Source organism: Myotis brandtii, unplaced genomic scaffold (genome assembly GCF_000412655.1).
Source record: "Myotis brandtii unplaced genomic scaffold, ASM41265v1 scaffold3, whole genome shotgun sequence".
Taxonomy (NCBI): Eukaryota; Metazoa; Chordata; class Mammalia; order Chiroptera; family Vespertilionidae; genus Myotis; species Myotis brandtii.
In genome coordinates, this window is record NW_005361457.1 from 669,908 (window position 1) to 692,430 (window position 22,523).

Sequence of the window (22,523 nt, forward strand, 5' to 3'; positions counted from 1 at the left end):
TCTTTGCTTGAGAAGTTAAAAGTCTTTTATAAGTGCATGATTTAATTGATTTATTGTAAATCATTAGAAATAATCAGCATCACATTGCTGCTCTCCCACCTGCCTTTGTACCGAGCAGAGAGGCAGTGGCCTAGGGAAGACCACTGTCTCCTCTGGGTCCCCCCTGGTGAGCTGGAAGGACCCTCCAGACAATCTTGTGCCGACTGCTCTAATTCCGTGGCGTTTCGACACTCACGGACCATCCATATCCCTCCTCCAGGGCATGGATATTCTCCCCCACATACACCATCTGAGCAGACAGTCAAGGCTGTGAAGCCCCTGCCCTCCAGTGCATCCCACTTCCTTGCCCAAAGGACATGGACATGAAGGTCCAAGAAGAGCCCCCAAGAGGGATGGCGGAGAAGGAAGAGGACCCGGACGACAGAAACGGACGGGAAGATTGCAACAGTCTGCCCCGGGTGGTTCGCTTTGCCATTTTGAGCTTTGTTCCCCCCAACACCCCTCCGTATTGTAAAATGAGGATATTACCTGCCTCACAGGTTTGACATAAGCCTGTCTGAGAACACTTTGCTAAAGACCCAGGAGGCAGTAAGGAGTGAGTGCATAAACACTGCCTCCCCTGGACATGAGAAAGTACTCGCAATACTCACACCAAAAATATTCTCTTGTTACCTGAAATACAAGTTGAACTGGTGTCCTGTGTTTTATTTGACACCCACTACATACATGTCGTGCTGGGGAGGGTCTCCAGAGGTCCAGAGTAGGAGGCTGCAAACTCTGTCCAGGGATCAAATCCTGCCCGCAGCTCCATTTTTGTGTCTTAACCCCTGAGCTAAGAATGGATTTTCCATCTGTAAAGGGCTGTAAAAAATAAGAATGTGTGTCAGAGACTATATGCCCGAGCTTGCCAAGCCTAAAATATTTACCTGTACTATCCTGGTCCTTCACAAAAAAAAAAATGTGTGCTGACCCACAGTTGGTGAGGGGACTAAGATTTTTCAATATTTGTATATTTATACAAAGAGAGTTCCTCACTCTTCATTAAGGTTTTGGGAAGCTCAGCTTTAGTTCCATATGCCTATGCCTCTCTAGCTGATTCATCCCAGCCCACTGCATGATTCCTGCACAGAACTATGTTTTCTGGTACATACCCTCCAAATGTTAACTAATTTCCCTGGATTTAGTCCCCAGCTTACCCGACCTATAGTAGCCATGTAACCCCTCTATGATGGTATGGTGAGAGGCAGTCAATACCTTGTACCCTTGATCAGAATTATGTATCAGGCCATTCTCCCCTACTCTACCTAGCTCTACTTCCCCAACCCTGACTGACTGTCACCTAAAAATTATTGGAGTAAGATGGAGATTTCTCTGTCACACATATAGATTTCTCCAAGCCATCTAATACTGTGAGAGACAATTCTAGAAAAAATGAGGGTAATCAATAATAGGAGCACTTAAGGACATATTAAAATAAGGAAATTGGGGATATTTGTCTTGAAATGTTCATGGAAATCGGTGTGAGTGAAAGAGACACTGAAGACAAGAAAATCTGTAAGTTTGTTGGGCATTCCAAAAAGAAAGAAAATGAGTCAAGACCATGACAAGGGCAGACACCACAGAGGAAAAATTAACAATGAAAGAGCTTTCATATATAGATTTATAAACGTGTACTGAGAAATTGGCGCAGGGAGGAGGGGTACAGGTAGGGAGTGGTAGAAGTAAGAGGAAGAGAGGAACCAAGGATGATTCTAAGGTTTGTAAGAAACCTAGGTTAGTGGTTATTCTGTCAATTTTTATAGTTCATATACATCCAAGCTAATTATTTTTTATTCTGTGTAAAGGTTATTTCATGTTCTAGAAAACCTTCCAAAAAAATGTCTCAGTGGCTCAGGTACTATGAGACATCAGAACATCTAATAAAACTAGGAAAATACTGAGAACATGCTACAGTTTCTAGGATAACAATCATTTCCATCTTCTAATTAGGAATACAGCCTGGGATATCTTGTTTGCCTTTATTCGTGTATGCCTTTAAATGAATCCAGTTTTAGTCCTGACATTTTAGCAAGAAGCTGGATGGAAACAGTTAATTGGTGCATTGTGCGATGGGAGCATGGCTGGCAATTAGAACCTAGGCTCCGAAAGTGTAAATTCTGCTACACGGCCGGTGGGAAAGGAACCTCTAAGGTATTTTCTAGCTTTTTGTCATAATTACATATAAAATAGTTATGACTCAAGATCACAGCTCCTGGCATGAATTAATTTATTTGTGTTGAATACAAAGTAAAAATCACCTAACTGGTCAGTGTTTGCTTCTTTCTTTGTTTTGGCTGACACATGCAAAAGTCAATAAAATAGGATTAAGGGAGGAAGGTGGTACGCCAATAGAGCACATTCTGTACCCCAACCAACCTGGATTCAAATCCTGGCTCTGCTGCTTAATAGCATCCTGACCATGTTAAATTACTTAATTCTCTAAGGCTTACTCTCCTCTAAAATGGAGGCGATAACAATAATATCTACTTCAAAGGTTGTAAAGTTAAATAAGGAAAGGAATGTGAAATACCAATATGCTTAGTGCAGAGTAAATTGTCAATGATGATAAGTGATTACTACTTGTGTAAATTAATAATTTTTACTGGTATTAGCTACGAAGGTAAAAATCATGAGAACTTGAAAAGCAACAGATGCAAAAATGTCAAAAACAGATTAGCATCTTTTGGGGGAAATCTTTCTTAGCCACCTTGTCTTTATGGTAAGTTCTAAAAATTCTTCACCTTTTCTAATGTCCAATAGGAAGGACTTAGCTGCTCCTTCCTTCAGGAGGTAGAGATTTCAGCCACAAGAATAAAGCAGAAGTGACCTTCCGCCAGTTGCAAGCCTATTCCTCAATAACACTGCGTGCACACTTCCTGGGGCTGTTTCTAGGGGGAAAACAGCAGAGGCTGGTCCGCTGGAGGATGAGACCATGTGGGTCAGAGAGCAGGTGACTCAGCTGAGACAGTCCTAGACAAGCCAGCTAATTTGCAGCTGACCACAGACACAGCAAAAACACCAAACCACTGGCTTGTGAGCAAAAACAAGTGTTTATTGTTGTATTTTAAAATTATTTTAGAGAGGGAGGAAGTGAAGAAGGGAGGGAGGGAAGGAGAGAGAAAGAAAGGTGTGAGAAAGAACATCAATCTATTGCCTCCCATACATGCCCTGACCTGGGTATCAACCTGCAACCCAGGTGTTTGTCCTGACCAGGAATCGAACCAGTGCATGGGTCGTCGCTCCAATCAACTGAGCCACACCACCAGGGCTATTGTATCTTATTGAGGATTCTACTTGTTTGTTATTCAGCATTATTGTGGCAATAGACTATTGGTCATTCTCTCTGTATATAAGAAACTGAATTCATCTTTGATGAAAACAGTGGGAACAAATGTCTGATTTGTGAATATAGACTTAAAAACCATCAAAGAAAAGAAAAAGGCAAAACACAATAATTTAGGTTACCATTTGAGCACTAAGTGTTAGAATGTGTGCTAAATAACATATATACGCATTAAAATATAATACACACACATGCTATTTCTTTTAGTTCTTTTTTAAATTTTATTTTATTATTTAAAGTATTACAAATAGTAGTACATATGTCTCCTTTTTTTATGAGAAGCCTTTGACACTGAGAAGAAACCAAAGCTGAGGGAATTTAAGTAACTTATCTGAGCTTTCACTGTGATTTCTGCTCAGGTGTGTCAGACTCCACCTCTGTGATACTGCCTTCCAGTGTAGTTTTATTCATAACTCACAACGCCTCTGCATTTGTTGTCTAGAGTTTGATAAATACATAGTTTCATCAGTGACTCACATTGCAATTTCTAGGTTAATCATAAATTATTACACCAAACTGTTTTGGACTCCATTTACTGGAAACCAGGAATCAAAATAAGCAACCTAGATAGATGCAAATTAGACAAAACACTTTCTAGTAATGATACGTCCTTTTTATAGTTAGCAAAGTCATCTATTCTAAAGAATTCCAAAGCACACACCCTGAGGACAACTAAGAACCAGCGGATCTCATCAGTCAGTGGAGAGGGAATGAGACAAACCAGGTGAAGGACTATTAAAAAGCGCCCCGCCTGTTTTGTCTTCCAGATGGAAAGTATAGTGTCAGTCACCAGTGACTGACATGGCGCTTAAGGTGTTAACTGTTCTGCTTTTAAAGCTTTCACAGGGCAACTTCTCTTTCCTAAAGGCCTAAATACACAGGATCATTTTGTGGAAATCATTAGGAGAGAAGCAAACAATGCAAACAGTTGCAAGGAGAGAATGCACTCCCCTTGGGAAAAGATGGTCTTGAAATTTTATGGACTGAGGACTATGACTGTACAGTGGTCCCGGGAGAATGAGGGTGTCCAATTTTAAGAAAAAAAAATGTCCTTCGGTTCGCTGAATGAAATATTCTCGTGCTGCTTCTTCCCCAGAGAAAAGGAGAAGTCTGTTTTCCTGTTCTAGAAGCTGCTAGTCACGCAGCAGTGAACATGAGCCATCCGATGAGTCGCTATTCTTTCAGCTCTGATCTTTCCTCACAGTGACAAATGAATCACAGAAATCCATCTCAACTCTGGACTGAGAAGTCTTCTGCAGGGTTTTTATTTGAAGAGAGTGAGGACACGTTAGGAGGCAGACGATGTGAGTGTGAGCCTACGTTGGGTGCAGGCTGCCTTGAAAGGGTTTCGGAGCTCTCTTTGGCATTTTGGAAAGAACTCGGGCTCTGAAGATAGAACAGGTGAGTCCCATGGCCCATCAGCTGTGTGAGTAGGGAAGTCAGCCAACCTCAGTGTGACTTACTTTACTCATTTACCAAAAATAATAATATCTCCATAGTAGGATAGTCACAAGTATTCACAGCATATTTAAGTTTTGGTAGCGTTCTAATGAAAGCATTCATCAGAAATCAAATAGCCACTACTCAATTCTATCATTTTATACTATGTTACTTAGTGCTATAAAAATTCTTTTGTGCTATTTTCAATGTGAATATGTTTAATCCACCTCCCTACTTAAATGGCTGTTTCTTTAAAAGGCTTGCTTTCTATTTCTTTTTTAAGGGACCCACCAGTTCTGAGTACTCTGAACACTCTAGGCCCACAGAAGAAACTCAGTAAGTCTGGTGGATAACTATCGAGCTCCATATTTTTTGAAAAGATTGAGATATTGCAGATCTGTGATTTACATAGATTAAGAAGGCATTGCAGGAATGATACCAAAACAGGAACAAAATTCAACATGTACTGATGCTATTTCTGCTCATTAGTAAAGTTGCTAATGAACCACTCTCTCCATGGTTCATTCTCCTGAACCAGTGCCTGTGGACAATCTAAAGGCATGCAATTTGTATCCCAGTCATTAGGAAGAATCAGCCAGGTAATACTGGATACCTCAATAGAACTTTTGCTGAATGCTCTGGTCTGTCTATTTATTAGACATAATTACTGTCAGGTTTAGAAACCTCTGAGTGGTTGCTGAGCTCCCACGGCTCCTCATTAGAAAATTCTGGAGCCAGGAGCAATACAGAAGGAAAGAGGTTTATTAAGGTTCATTTTCTATACTGAACAAAAGTTCAGTTATTAGCACACATTGAGGCATTCCAGTTCATACTAAATTAGCTGCCTTTTAAAAGCACCCATATTTACTGTCATTAAGTGAAAGTAGTGGCTTGATCTGTTACAGAACCTCTGATGAATGACTATGTCTTGCTGTAAGTAAAATGCAATGTAAACATGCCCCCAAGTGAATTTTGGTGGACTATTGTTAAGTGTAAATAATTATAAATACAGAAGCTACTATTTGTGATTAGTCTCATGGAATCATCACAATTTTAAGCCTTGGCATTGGTTTCTTATATTTCAGTTTTTCAATCTCAGCATAGAAGTACTTGTATTTGTGTGTATATGTATATGTGTCTGTTGTGTGAACAAATAACTTTCAAAGTATTTCAAATATATAGATTTATAGATTTTAAAATCCACTAATTGGCAACCTTTTTATACCCAAGTTGATTCTATAACTTGAAAAGGAAGCAGAGTAAAAATATGAGAAAGAAATTAAAATATTTTAAACCCTCCCCCTCCAAATGCATAGCAAACTTTTAGTTTTAAAATATAGCTATTAAAGACAAAGGTGAGCATATTATCAGAGTTATTTGTCCAGCCTTAGAATTGTTTTATCTTAATCCTTTGACAATATTTATCTGCATTCCCTAAAATACAGATCCTAGTTTATTACTATAATGCCATCTTCTGGCAAATAGTAAGAAAGGCGATTGGTTTTTGTATCCAAAAAAGTATTGAAATCATTTAAAGAATTTAATGAAAAATTGATCGATTGAAACAAATGTCCAGAATTGCATTCCACAGGGCTCTCTTAACAGTTTAGTGTTATATTAATTTGCTACTTAATAACCTTAACTTTTAAAGTTCTCCAAGAAGTTTAAAGTTGTCAAATTGCTACAACATGGCATAAATTCAATTAAGCCAAAATATAAAGTTACATATATGTCTTTTATATATAATATATAATTTAATATAAAAATATCTTATATGTAATATAAAATACATACATATATAAAAAACTGTAAAGGTAAGCACAACAAGATGCCAGTTTTTAGCTGCAACTTGAGAAAAAAGTAAGATTATTAATGTATTACTTTAGGAGTATAAATTTGTACAATATTTCTGAAGAATTATTTAGCAATATGCATCAAAAGTGTTTTAAATGTATACGTCACCAGAAAATAGCCAAACATATGAGAAACATGTAAAAAAAAATCTTAATATTTTTAGTTTAGTTTTGTTTGTTTGTGTTATATATAAACATAGGGAATATGTTTAGAAACCAATGGAGAATCTTTGGAAACAATCCAGATATATTTTTAAAAGTAATTTATGTAAATTGCAGTGCCTTTATGTGATAGAATGATTCTATTAATTGACAGAATAATGTTCACAATATATTATTCAGAGAAAAAATAGAATATGTAAAGTAATATATACATTATGATCTCAAGAAAATGGTAGATGGAAGTATGTCACAGGTCATCTCTGGGTGTTGAAATTACAGATGATTTTATCTTTACATTAATCCATATTTTCTATGTTCTAATAATAACTTATTTAGAAAAAATAGAACTAAATATAATAAATTGTTGTAATTTTTGAATTTTCAAGCACACAGAAAATGAGATAAATCAGTAAATATTTGTTAAGAGCCTATGTTTTGTGGAGTAGCACAAATTATAACCACACATAGTATAATTGGGAACAAAGAATACAAATCTATAGCACAGCACGGTAAATGAAAATTACTAAATGAGTAAATATATCAATCAGAGCATCTTGATTTTAAGAAAATGAAACCTTGTTGAATATGCTTAAATAAATAAATAAATAAATAAATAAATGCATAAATACATAAATAAAATAAGCAAATTATTTGCTTATACAACAGGGAAGGGCAAAAGTAGAACTGACCTTAAGTATGACTGTGAAGAACTTCAAAGCAGACAGACCCAGACTCTGTTTCTGCCCATGTGACATCTTCATTGTCTAATGCCAGCTTCTCCAAATGGTGGTAGCAGGGAACAGTCCTGAGCAGCCTGCAGGGGTGGGCAAACTTTTTGACTCGAGGGCCACAATGGGTTCTTAAACTGGACCGGAGGGCCGGAACAAAAGCATGGATGGAGTGTTTGTGTGAACTAATATAAATTCAAAGTAAACATCATTACATAAAAGGGTACGGTCTTTTTTTTTTTAGTTTTATTCATTTCAAACGGGCCGGATCCGGCCCGCGGGCCATAGTTTGCCCACGGCTGGGCCCTAGAGCCATGTAACTCCATTAAGAGAACTGAAGTTAGAAATATTCTAACTGGTTAAACGTGTGCTCTATCCATACCCTATAGCCCAAGGTGTGCGTTAAGATGATTGGCATTCTCCATTGTTAAAAATACATATTCTGACACTCGTTAAAATAGTAAGAAAGACTTTATTCAGGACTGGTGTAATAGGTATTAAGACTATCACAATAGGAGAGAGAGAGATCAAGCTCAAATACAGCAAGACAGCCAGGGATTATAGTCAAGGAGCAGAGTGAGGGGTAACGAAAATTACAAAGTGGAGAGATCAAGGGTAAGGGAATTCTTGCTAAACCCATTTAACAGGACTCCTGCTGAAGGCACGACAGGGTAATCAGATATCAAGGGTAGAGGATTATCAATAAAATAACTTAGCAGGATCCTTGTTACAACTGGACTAGGCAGGCTGAAGACAGGGCCCAAGGACCAGGGCTCGGAAGATACTGACTAAAATTTGGTCAAGGAGAGAATCTTTATCACTAAAATCAAATATTTGAAAGCTGGAGCAGGGTATGGGGCCAGAGTTCTGTTCAAAACAGCAGTAAGTATTTAAATACCACAATAACATTCAATAGATACTTGTAAGAAATCAGTCATGGATAGTCTGCTTCTAGTTTAAAGGTATTTAAAGAAAAGATGAATATGAAATTGATATTGAAAATTAATCAGCATTTCATAGGCAGAGATAAGATCAGGGAGGAAGCTATTGATAAGGAAAGAAATTGTGAACGATAACAGAAAAGCAAGAAGAGAGATGAGTCTGTGTGAGAATAAGTTAAGCAGTTTGGCTGGAGGGCAGGATTTGTGTAGAGAATTAAAGAAAGGTAGACTGTAAAAGGAAGTTAAAACAAGTATCACATGATCTCACTTATAGGTGGAATCTAATAAACAACAAAAAAAAAATGACAAACAAAATAGATCCAGAGTCATGGAAGCATGCAACAGACTGAGGGGGCAGAGGTAGGGAAGAGATCAACAAAAAAACGTATATGCCTATGTGCATAGCCCATGGATACAGGCAATAGTGGGGTGAATGCCTGGGAGGGGATGGAAGTATAAAGCAATAAATATGTCCACTCTATATAAAAGTAAAATCCTAGTTATGTAATATAAACAATTTTAATACCAGGATGCATCAGAATGACACTGAAGTGCCATGCCGTTTGTAAATAATGCCTGTCTAAGTCCACTGGGTTATTTGGCCCAATGCATCTTTTTGTCAACTCTTTCTGTTTATCTGCCGCAATACAGGAGCGAATACTGCTGATGATTAGAAAGATACATCCATGAACCTTCACAGACACTTTTCCCACCCCACTCCAAGTCTTGCATGACAAGAGAAGCGGTTATATGAGCAGTGAGCAATCCTTCATTCTGCCAGTTTCAACATGATTTCACTTTCCCTTTGGGATGTAAAAACAATTAGAGGAAGCTGATAAGAGTTGATAAAAACTCTGAACTCTTGATGAAATTCTAGTGTCATTCTTGAAAAAAAGACAACACAGCTCAAAACGGGGATAAGGAAAGGTAGCTACAGTCAAGAATTCAGTAGTTCAGTCACAAACAACAACATTTCACTCTCTGTTATGACTAATATTCCATATTATGTATGTTTGTGTATATCATATCATACCTTCATCTATTCATCTACTATAGGCAATTAGGTTGCTTCCATATCTTGGTTATTATAAATAATGCTGCAAAGCAAATAGGGTGCATTTATCTTTTCAAATTAGTGTTTTGGTTGCCTTCAGACAAATACCCAGAAGTGGAATTGCTGGATCATATGGTAAAGAAGGACAAATACTGTACAATTTCCATTATATATAGGATCTAAACACACACACACACACACACACACACACACACACACACACACACACACACACCAATACAAACTCATAGATACAGAGAACAAACTGATGGTTGCCAGAGGAAAAGAGGATATAAGACGAAGGGCAAAAAAGGTAAAGGGGAATAAGGTACAAAGTTCTAGTAATAAAACAAATAAGTCATGGAGATATAATGTACAGCATAAGGAATATAGTAAAACTATTGTAATAACTTTGTACAGTGACAAGTTTTACTAGACTTATGGTGACATTCCTTAGGTATACAGATGTGGAATAATGATGTGATACATCTGAAACTAATGTCATATTAAAAATAAAGTAGGGATAATAACACCCCCTCAAAAAAAAAAGTTTAATGAGGCACAGTAAAAGGTTAACAACACCTTAAAAATAGAACAATTAAAACAATATACTGTAATAAAAGTTATGTGAATGTGGCCTCTATTAGAATATCTTATTGTACTATATATACAGCATAAAAAAGCTGGACAAAGATGATTCACAGCCCAAGTGGAGAGAGCACAACAGTGCAAGACTTCATCTTGCCATCAGAAGGGCAGCATGCAACTTAAAACTTATGAGTTACTTCTGGAATTTTCCATTTAATATTTTGGACCACAATTTACCACAGATAACTAAAGCCATGGCGAGTGGAACTGTGGATACGGGGGGACTACTGTATGTAGAAAATTTCACATAAGGAAATGGGATACATTAGTCTCAAAGAAGTAAATTTGAAAGGGAACATAACTGGATTTTATAAAAGGGGGAAAACGAGATAGAGGTAATGGAACAATAGCACCCCTACATGCTAGGAAATTGTATTTACTATAATCTATTCTATTTTGAGAATAAAACTGATAATTATTATTCTAACATTTTAAATGAAGAAACTCGGGCTCAAAGAATTTTGGGATTATCCCATAATGAGTGAGTGAGATGGTGTCAGGTAAGATAAAAGCAACTAGTACTTTACCCCCAGTGGATGAAGACAAGAGGTGTTGGAGGCCAAAAATAAAATTACATATAAGTGAGTAAAAATTCAAGGAAAACTCAGTCACAAGCGTTAGCCTCATCATGACTAGTGAGCATATGTTAAGGGTTATGAAGTAGAAGGCTAACCTTTTGAAACCAAGGCATGGAAAATAACTGGGAAGCCCTATAACACCATCCTCTTGGCTGTCTCAGGAGCAGAATGTTGAATGTTGATAAGCTTCAAGGTGGTTCATGTGTAACAAATATTTATCAAGCACAGTGCTTAGGATATCGTAACTCAATCAGCATTCCTAAGACATTACTATGCATAACCAATACCCATGCTAAAAATACTGTTTTTCTTTTATGTCAGTTACTTTTCTTTGTCCTAGAAACCTAGAACTATTCTGTAAGGCTACGCACAGGATCCATACCAGGGGGCTCTATTATAAATGAAGCCTTGATACAATGAGATTCTTGTGGTATTTCTAGTAATAAATCCCTTGGATAGTGTCAAAACCACATCTGCTTTCTCCTAAATTCTGCCTTCTCCGCAGTAGTGCTGTAGGCCCCAGCCTTACATCACAAGTGGGAAAGTAAACCCTCAAAAAGTTTTGATTTGCATGGAAAAACCTAAGAATTATATTTAATATAATTAATGTAATGCTACGCAGAATTCCAAGCAGCTATTGTATAACTGCACTCTCCTGTCTCGTGAGGTCTATGTGCCAAACAATACCTGCCAACTAAGTTGAAGTCAAAGCCAATTTCTAATTCATTCTTTCACAGGGAGCTTTGAAATATGCTCATTTAAAACTCTGCTACCAGACAGCAAGTTCTGTACCACTCTTCTGCAAGTCAGTATAATATTTCCAAGCATGAGCGTGAAGCATGAATGTTGACACTTAATTATGGGTATTAAATTCAATCCCCCATTTCAGATACATGTCAGATGTCACCACATTCAAGAATTCAGAAATGAGCAGCTCTCTTCCCGTCGCCACTGTAACATGAATCACAAGATGAGAAATACTATGTTAAACCACTCCTCTTTGGTTACACATCTACAAAATACTCTCTTGCATTTCCAAAGCTCTGGATCACACAGAAATTTCCCAAATACGTCATCCATAACTATAATGTAGTTACCTCTATGGTGTGATTTCAACAGTCAAAGGTGAAATGGAGCATAACATCATCACTTTTTACTAATTAATGATTGAAATTTTAGGCCTGGCAAGCTTGAACTTTTTTCAAAATGAGAACTGTAGTCTATTTTTAGAGCGGCATCATCTAAATCACAGTTATATATTTATATGTGTGTGACTGCAAAATAAAAAATATGAAAGCGTGCTGCTGATAATAAGGATGTTTGGGGGGTCATCTTTTTGTTGTTACCCATTTGTTCATTTGCAGAAACTAAAAAATAAGGTTTTATTTATGTTTACCTGTGATAACTTCAGTTGTGTGCTGCAAGGTTAGAAGGTATATCAAAAGTTAAAGTTTTACAACAATTGTGTCTTCAATTCTAACCTCTGAGCTCAGCCGCCACAAACATTTTCAGGGCATCTCTGGAGACTCTGTTCATTGCATTCACACTGTGAAATCCTATCATAGCCGCGGCACTTGTACACACTCTGTGATAAATGCCTGCACACAACGGCCCCAGATCTAGAGCGGATTTCCTTACAGAGAATTCTGGAGTGGTTTATGATATAGGGAGGGCCAAGATCATCAAACAAATGAGGCCCACTTTCAAGTGAGAGTTAAACATTCTACAGTCCCTAAATCAAATCCCATCTGCTTTTACCAGTCATGATTACCTTTGATAACCAGTAGGCTATAAAACATTTTAAGAAATGTATATGTCACACATTGATGACTTATATTGCCAATTCATTATTCCTAACTCTTTTATTGCCGTTTTATCATTCCTGACTAATTGCATGTTCTGACAGTTTCTATGAAATGTGTGATACCCAGTAATAATTAATGACTATTCATCCAACACTGGTAAGAAGCTTAGCCCAGCCCTAGCTGGTTTGGCTCAGTGGATAGAGCGTCAGCCTGCAGACTGAAGGGCCCCGGGTTTGATTCTGGTCAAGGGCACATGCCTGGGTTGGGGGCTCAGTCCCCAGTAGGGGTCGTGCAGAAGGCAGATGATCAATGATTCTCTCTCATCATTGATTTTTCTGTCTCTCTCTCTCCTCCTCTCTTCAAAGAAGCATAGTCCAGGAAAATGTGTCCCAAATGATTCATCAGCAGATGCTATGAAAATTTTTTTATTTTTAAATATTTATTGTTCTCCTTTCCCCCCCCCCATTAACCTCTTCCAGCCCACTCCTGCTCCCCCCCACCCTGGGGCCTCACCACCCCATTGTCTGTGACCATGGGTTATGCATACAAGTATACAAGTTCATTGGTTGATCTCTTCCCACCTACCCTCCCCTGCCTTCCATCTGATGTTCAATAATCTGCTCATGCTTCTAGGTCTCTGGGTCTATTTTTGATCATCAGTTTATTTGGTTCATTAGATTCCACATATGAGTGAGATCACGTGATACTTATCTTTCTCTGACTGGCTTATTTCACTCAGTGTAATATTCTCCAGGTCCATTCATGCTGTTGCAAATGGTAAGAGTTCTTTCTTTTTTATTGCTGTGTAGAATTCCATAGTGTAAATGTACCATAATTTTTTTTTTTATCCACTCATCTACTGATGGGCATTTGGGCTATTTCCAAATCTTAGCCATTGTAAATTGTACTGATATGAACATGGTTGTGCATATATTCTTTCTAATGGGTGTTTTAGAGTTTAATAATTTCATGTTAATTTGGGTTTCAGCAGTAATTAGGAAATTTATGCTTTAAATATTTTCACTTTCATTGACATCCTTAAATAACTTCAGTAGTTAATTAAAAAAAAAGTTTCTTACTAATTAGTTTAACAGGGTTAGCTTCTCCGTAAAGTACATTTAAAAGCTTTTTTTAAGGGAAAATTTCTACCAATAAAGAATGGCTTGAGATTTATTTTGTCACAGGTAGAAGTGCTGTTTTATTAACAGTTAGTTTCCTGCTTCAAAACAATGCAATCCTATTTCCTAGCTTACTTTTCCATTTGAGTATGATATATATAAAGGGAGAGTCTTCATGTGGACAAACATCTAAACCAAACCATAACCCACAAATGCCATAGAAGCTACTTGTCCAACTTCAGTGATGGATTTCAACTGAGCTGAAATTTAATCCCAAGCAACCACTTCAGGGGTTACACCTGGAACCCAAAAAAAGTCTGGTTTTACCTATGGCTGTTCAGTGAAATTGCAAACACAATTCACTCAGCTTTTATATACATTCTAGCTCTTTAACTCAGTCATGCAAAGAACCCAAAGGCATCTGACCTGCTAAGTTGCCTGAAAATATGGAACTGTCTTTCTGAATAGTTTTTCTTTGAAATAACTCAAGTATGGCTTTGGTTTTATTATAGATTTCACTTGGAGGCAGTGAAGAAAAATAACATGCTTCATGAGCTATCCTTGCTAATATAGTGACACCCGGTCTCAGGCTAGGCGTAGAGTGGACACTTAGGAAATACTGTTAAATGAACAGCATTTACACAGTAAAATAGAGTGTCAGTGATAGAAAAGTATCTTTGTAACTTCAAACTCTACATATTTTCTTATCTTAGACCATCACAAAATTAAGATGAAATAGCTTTTTCATCTTAATCATGGCATCAAATAATTTGTTCAGGATCAGTTAACTTATTTAGCAAATAACTAATGAGACTCTGTGATGGTGTTAAGTAGTCGACATACTAAAGAAATAAAACTAGACCCTGATATCAGTGGCTGCCCAGGTTCATAAAAAGAATACTAATACTTGAAATGTTACCCGGAAGATAATTTCACATAATATGCTGTAATAACATTTCAATTTCTGTTGTTGGATATTTAGAGACTATGGATCTGGAGGGATCTTAGTGCACCAGAAAGACCTGAGTAATCACAATAAGATTTAAATGGGGGATGGGAAGAGAAATGTAATCAAACCACTCTATTTTCATACAGCTGCAGCTGTTCCTGCTAAGGTACATTTGTACAGCATGTAGACTGAAAACGATGGAAAATGTCAGACTCCAACATACTCAGCAATGACCAAACCACTCTATTTTCTTACAGCTGCAGCTGTTCCTGCTAAGGCACATTGTACAGCATGTAGACTGAAATCGATGGAAAATGTCAGACTCCAACATACTCAGCAATGAAATGGGAATCATGGCATGAAAAGTCTCTTAGCCTCAATTTCCTCACCTGTAGAGTGTAAGTGGTGTTTCTATATTATTACTCAGATACACAGGTGTATTGAAAACTGTTAAAGACAGGGTAAAGTGAATTTATATCCCTAAATATCCAAGGCTACAGGGTTACAACCATAAAGTAAAGAGAGAAAACAAAGTCTCTGAAAACCAGACAAAATTTGTCCCATTGATTTATTGCCACATGCCACCATAAGTAAGACTGTATTAGTTATGCAAACTGCGTGCAATATATTTACACTACTGAGGGTAAAAGCATGTCATCGTATGCCACTTCCTTCCCAAGAATCATAAACTTGGTTTTAATTTTTCTACTGATCTGAATATGAGGCAGAAAGTCACCCCACTAATCATGGCCCAGAGTCTTTTGCAACATTTAGATAATGAAGAAATATCACTATCTTAGCACATACTATGCACAGCACCTACAGAGAACCTTCCTGAAGCCTTGTAAATGCGGAAGAGTCATTTGGACAGTAAGGAGAGGGAAACATGCAGGCTTGTTCCTGAGCCAATTGGAATTTTTCTCTCACCTTAGAATGATGTCTTTATAATTAGAAAGGAGTTGTGGGTGAGGCATCTGTAATATTAAAAGAACAGCCAAAACACATTATCATATGCAAATCTTCTCTCTTCTGTTCACACACAGGAGAATCATCACAACCACTGGGAATTTTCCCCAAAACTCTCAAATTGCCTAGTAATTCTGATACACACTTAATCCACACACTACCTTCCACTCATCCTAACTCAATTCAGAAACATTCATTTAAGGGTATCCAAATAAAATCAATAACAAAATCATTTACTAGTCATGCGTGACCTCAGCTTCCACAAACACCATTTTTGACTTTGGATTTTCAGAGAAGCCATGGGCCAAATTTGGTTCCCATATGTATCTTGGATGTTTGTAAACTTGGGGATAATGAACTTAGAAAAGTGAGGCAACATTCCTCACTAGATCAAACAAAACCATCCTATTAATAACTGGTTTGGTAAATGGATGTGCTCACTTTCTCTCTCTCTCTCTCTCTTTCTCTCTCTCCTCTCCAGTGAAAGACATTAAGGCTCATCTGTAATTGAAGAAATCTGAACTAATCACCACCAGAACTGACATAACTTCCCTAAAGGAATGAGAATATTAACCACAAAATTGCCCAAAACAAAAATATTAGTATTTAAATCATTGCAGAAATATCAAACTTCCACTGTCCCTATCTCATTTTTTTTCATTTATATCTAGACAAAAAAGAGTAAAGAATTGAAGAAAAGGTTTTTACAGGGTATAATATATGGGAAATAAAGAATGTTGGATTTTTAATGTCCATATATGTCTATAATGTGTATTATCTGCCACAAATTGTAAATTTGTGGCAGATTTGTGTATAGATTATGTGTTTTTGCTGTTCTTTTAAATGAATACATTGTAAATGTATTCATTCAACAAACATATATTAATCACTAACTTTGTACTTGACACTGTTGTAGACACTAGAGTTATCCCTTCCATTTTTGCCTATTAAAAAAAATCCAGAACTGTACGTAAGTTTGTATTCTCAATAAGTACAATACCAACTTTTTCCATAATATAAAATTTTACAATGTCAGTCATAGTCCAAATATTCTATAAGAAGTTGATGTCTAACCCCCTTATTCTCTAAATTTGTTTCTTCAAAGATCAAGGATCATCTATTTTAATGTTGTTAATACCTTTGTTACAACAATGAGCATCTCAATCCCTTGAAGCAATTAATAATTGTAATTTTCTTCCTTAAAAACAAAACTAAACTCATTCTTAGTTTATAGATAACAATGTTTCTCTCATCACTTAATTTGTTCTGAATTTTGTACAATAGATAATAAGAGTGCTAGATAAGTATGGGTTGTAGTTAATATTCTAAAGAGATCAATTTTATTGACTTAACTAAAAGGGTCTTTGTTCTTTGATAATTTGAAAAGCACTATTTCTCAATCATGCAACATTCTTTTTTTCTTGTATTAACAACTTGGAGGTGAAAAAGTCTTTTAATTTTCAATTACAGTTTACACTCAATATTATTCTGTATTAGTTTGAGATGTACAGCATAGTGGTTAGATAATAGTGCATGCACTTCACAGAGTGGTTCCCCCCAATATTTCCAGTACCCACCTTGCTTCATACATAGTTATTACAATATTATTGACTATATCCCTTATGCTGTACTTTATATCTCTGTGACAATTCTGTAACTACAATCTGTCCTTAATCCCTTCACCTTTTCCACGCAGCCCTGCCCCTCTAACCTCAGTCTGTTCTCTGTATCTATGAGTCTATTTTTAAGCAAGAGGACATAATTAAGTTAAAGGAAAGTTTTTTAACCCAGATTTCCCAGTACGACCTTTACCAATTCACACTGGCTTCTAAATGTTGAAGCTCTTCTCATTATTCCTTCCCTTAAATTCACTGGATTCATTTCAAATGAATTTGGAAACCAGATAATGATAACAGAAGCAACTTCCTGGAGAAGGGTTCACTGACAATCAATATAGTTAATTGACACTTTAAAAGATTTTCACGTCACAAAGAAATGATAGTAAATAGTAAGAGATTGTGAATTCTCCACTGGCACGAGAATGGAGAGACATGGGTTAAATCACGGTGGGTGGTATGGGGGGAAATTTGTGGAGCACTGGGTGTGTTTCCCAGGTTCCAACTAGCCCCACCATGACAGGATTGAGAGGCTCACAATGGGTGTGGAAAGACGGTATACGGTATACGTTCAAAGCTGCAAACATCTACTACATTCCAATTTCCCCATCCCTCCCCTCCTCCCCACTACAAAACTACATCAGAATCTCCAGGAAGAGACTGGATCACATATTTTGAGAAAACTCTACAGATTGACGCTCACCAATGTTTTAATCTCATTTTTCATCTTCATTTACATGAAAAAATTGGCATCTCCGAGGCAGAATTATATGTTTAAATACACAGATGCTGCACATAAAGCATCTCATGGCTGTTCAACAGAAACATAAGGCCACTGAAAGATATTAATTTGTTGGTACACATGGAAATGTGGCTAAGCAAAAATTTGACAGGACAAACATTCTCACAAAGAAAATACAATACAGTAAAACACAATTAATAAGCGCAATTAAATGAACCAAATTATAACCCATCAATAGATGAGAGAGGGGTGCCAATGGCTGTGCCTGCATGGTAACTATACAGTCAATTTTCTGGACTGTTAGACAAAATATGAACAAAGCTTTTGGATGATTAACTGGGTGTATTAGAATCCCATTAATTTAGCCAACATTTATTGAATACCTATCATCTTCAATGCACTGATAAACAATGGGATTATAACGATAAAAAGAGGCATGGTCCACATGTTCAAAAACCTGACATTTTAAGGCATTTCTTTACTGCACCGGTTTAGGTCTATTATACATCATCTTACATTTCTTAAAAATCAACAAAAGCCTGTTACAACATGATTTTTCTATGTTCTTCAGTGCTCTTGCCTTACATGAGCATGTAAAAATGTCGTTCAGTTTACACTCTGCAATATTTTAGCAGTATATAGGCAGTAGAAATATATTTCATTTATGAATGTCTCATTCATTCAACAAATATTCATCGAGGGCCTATTCTGTGCCATATTCTTTGCAGTAACTGAAGACGTGGCAATGAGATGTCAGTATAGTTCTTGTTTCTCAGAACTACAACTTGATGTTCATTCTTTTCCCAATAACAAAGCTCCTAGATGAGCCTTCCAGCTGGGCAGATGATTCACTTTGTCTGCTGCTCCAGTTGGCCCCCCCTGAGACTATCTAAACTTCTCTCATCTCCATCGAACTTATTTGGCTTGATTTCTATTCCCTTTCCTATCCAATCTGAACATTAATATGTGCTAACGAATTCATAAAAGATCTCTCCCTCCTGTGTGATAGTTGTGCATTTGTGCCATGGCCACTCTAGAGACCAGGTACTTAAACCACAGCGGCTCTAACGGTAGGGATTTCAAACTCTGACATAGACAATTTGAGAAAATAATTAGACTAAACTCATAAGTAGTTACCTATGTACCTATGCGGGGATTATGCCTATGGCCACCTGGCGTTAAATGTTGTGACAAGTATTTTGATATTTAATTGCATTGCCCATCTCATGGTGAGGTCCCAACAGGATGCTCGCACTTGCTGTTTTAGAGACTTAGGCATAGACCTTTGATTGATGGGTGCAATCATTTCATTATAGGAGTTTTTCATCCTATTGTGTCCTGCTATTCATGCACTAAAATGAGCAGAGAACATTCATCCTCAAGACTTGGGGGGAGTTGTTTGTTTTTTGTTTTTAAATTCTTTCTAAAAATTTATCTTTATTGTTGAAAGTATTACAGATGTCCCCTTTGTTTGTGTTTCTTTTCCCACTGATCCCCTACACCCTGTACCCGCTCCTCTCAGGCCTTCACCATTCTAATTGTCTGTGCCCATGGGTTATGCATATATGCATGTAAATTCTCCAGTTAATCCCTCCCTGCTCAGCCCCCCATCCCTGCCTTCTTCCCTCTGAAATTTGTCAGCCTGTTCCATGCTTCTATGTCTCTGGTTCTATTTTATTCATCAGTTTATTTTGTTCATTATATTCCACATATGAGTGAGATCAGGGGTATTTATCTCTCTCTGACTGGCTTATTTTGCTTAGTGTAATACCATCCATGCTGCTGCAAAGGGTAAGAGATCCTTCTTTTTTACAGCCAAATAGTATTGCATTGTGTAAATGTACCACAGTTGTTGTTTTATCCACTCATTCTTACCTATTGTAAATTGTACTGCTATGAACATAGGGGTGCATATATTCTTTCTGTTTGGTGTTTCTGGTTTCTTAGGATATATTCCTAGAAGTGGGAAAACTGGGAGTCCCATTTTTAATTTTTTGAGGAAACTTCATACTGTTCTCCACAGTGGCTGCACCAGTCTGCATTCCCATCAGCAGTGTACTAGGGTTCCCTTTTCTCCACATCCTTGCCAACACTTGTCATTTGTTGATTTGTTGATGATAGCCATTCTTACAGGTGTGAGGTGACACATCATTGTCATTTTAATTTGCATCTCTCCAATGATTAGTGACTTTGAGCATTTTTAGGTCTCTTGGCTTTCTGAAAGTCCACTTTGGAGAAGTGTCTATTTAGGACTTTGCCCACTTTTTAATTGGCTTCTTTGTCTAACTTTTGTTAAGTTGCATGTGTTCCCTATATATTTTAGAAACTAACCCCTTATCAGATATGTAATTGGCAAATCTGTTCTCCCATACAGTGGGCTGTCTTTTCGTTTTGTTGATGGTTTCTTTTGCTGTGCAGAAGTCTTTTATTTTGATGTAGTCCCATTTGATTATTTTCTCCTTAATTTCCTTTGCTCTAGGACATGTATCAGTAAGCATATTACTACAAGAAATGTCTGAGATTTTGCTGGCAATGCTTTCTAGCAAGATTTTTATGATTTCATGACTTACATTTAAGTCTTTTATCCATCTTGAGTTTACTAGTATTATTGTATATTGTGTAAGTTGGTTGTCTAGTTTCATTTTTTGCATGTACCTGTCCAATTTTCCCAACAACATTTATTGAAGAGATTACCTTTACTTCATTGTATGCTCTTGCCTCCTTTGTCAAATATTAATTGAACATAATGGCTTGGGTCACCTTCTGGGTTCTCAGTTCTGTTCCATTGACCTATATGCCTGTTCTTGTGCCAGTACCAGGCTGTTTTGATTACAGTGGCTTTGTAGTATAACTTGATATCTGTTATTATGATTCCTCCAACTTTGTTTTTGGGACACCCTGTATTAGTGATTGAAATGTATATTGGTACAATTCTTATGAACAAAAATTTGACAATAACTATCAAAATTACAGAAATCTTTGACACAACAGCCCAACATATGACATATTTTTCAGACATGCTTGCACAGCTAAAAAATAATATAGATATACACACTCACTGTAGTATATTGTCTAATAGTGAAATCTCACCTTTGTAATATCAAAATATGCATCAATATGAGAAAAATCAAATATATTATGGCATGAGAACTGGAATCATTGTTTATTTTCACAGATAGACCATAAGCCTAAAATTTTAATGTACACTAGTATTACATATAAATTTTACATTATTATTAATAATAAACACTAAAATTAAAAGCATAGTTACACTAAAAGCACAATAGCAAAAACAAACACAAACCCTATGAAGTAAGAAATGAAATAAAGTACACAATAATGTGGATAAGCATTCAAATTGAGTCTGCAGATTTCTGTACAGACAGGAAGAATAAGGGTTTTGTCAAGAAAAGGAGAATGAGAAAAAGATTCTATTAGAATATATCATCCAACAATGTGCTTTAAAAAATATATGAATGGTATATTTTATAAGCCTTTCAATAACAGAAAATAACTCTCAGTTGCCTTCAGAATTGAATGACAACTTGGCTGGAAATAAAATTCTGCAATCAAAATCTTTTTCCTTCAAACTTCAACTGAAAGGGCCTCCCTCACACCTTACACCAGACTAGGTTATACACACAAACAAACATGCCTTGCATTTCTACTTTTGTAATAATATCCTGTATGTAATTATTTCAGTAATTAATTTCTTCCCCACCATCCTGTAAACTCCATGATAACAGAGACTGTGATTATTTTATTGCCTCTTATTCACCTAGCTTTGTGTCAATATAAAGGCACAGTAAATATATTTTAAACAAATAAATGAGCAGATGAGTAAAAACAAAGAAATAGATAAAAGTCCCACTTGTATTGCTTTATTTTCTCCTGGCATTTTACATTAGAGTAAAGGTATCTAAGAAAAGATCAAATTTCCTCTGTAGCAAATAAAGTTTATATTCTAAGGTCATGCTTAAAATATTATTCAATATTCCTTAGAAAGTGCTAAGAATTTGTCTATGTACAGCTTTTTAAAGTCTGCACCATAGGACTTTTTTCTCCAGTTGAAATCATTTGGATTCAAAATTTAAATACACCTATTAAAATACAATTATGTCAATCAAGTGATGCAAGATGTTGGGCAAACCATGAATACAACAATAGCTAACACAGAGTGCTTCCCTTGTGCTAGATGCTTTCCCAGGGGATTCATGCATAATAACCAATTAATCCCAAATGATCTCTATGAAGTTGGGTTAATTATGTAGATGAGGCATCTGAGAGAAACAGAGGTTAAGAAAGTTGTCCAGCTGTAGCCGGTTTGGCTCAGTAGATAGAGTGTCAGCCTGCAGACTGAAGGGTCCCTGGTTTGATTCAGGTCAAGGGCACGTACCTTGGTTGCAGGCTTGATCCCTGGCCCTGGTTGAGGTGTGTGCAGGGGGCAACCAATCGATGTGTCTCTCTCACTTCGATGTTTCTGTCTCTCCCTCTCCCTTCTACTCTGTCTAAAAAAATCAATGTAAAAAATATCCTCAAGT

General features: G+C 36.7%; 1 pseudogene; it reads left to right on the forward strand.

Annotated features, from left to right (window-relative positions):
* The first annotated feature begins 356 nt into the window (after positions 1-356).
* The window catches only part of LOC102256702, a 37,032-nt pseudogene continuing 14,865 nt past the window's right edge, over positions 357-22,523 (forward strand).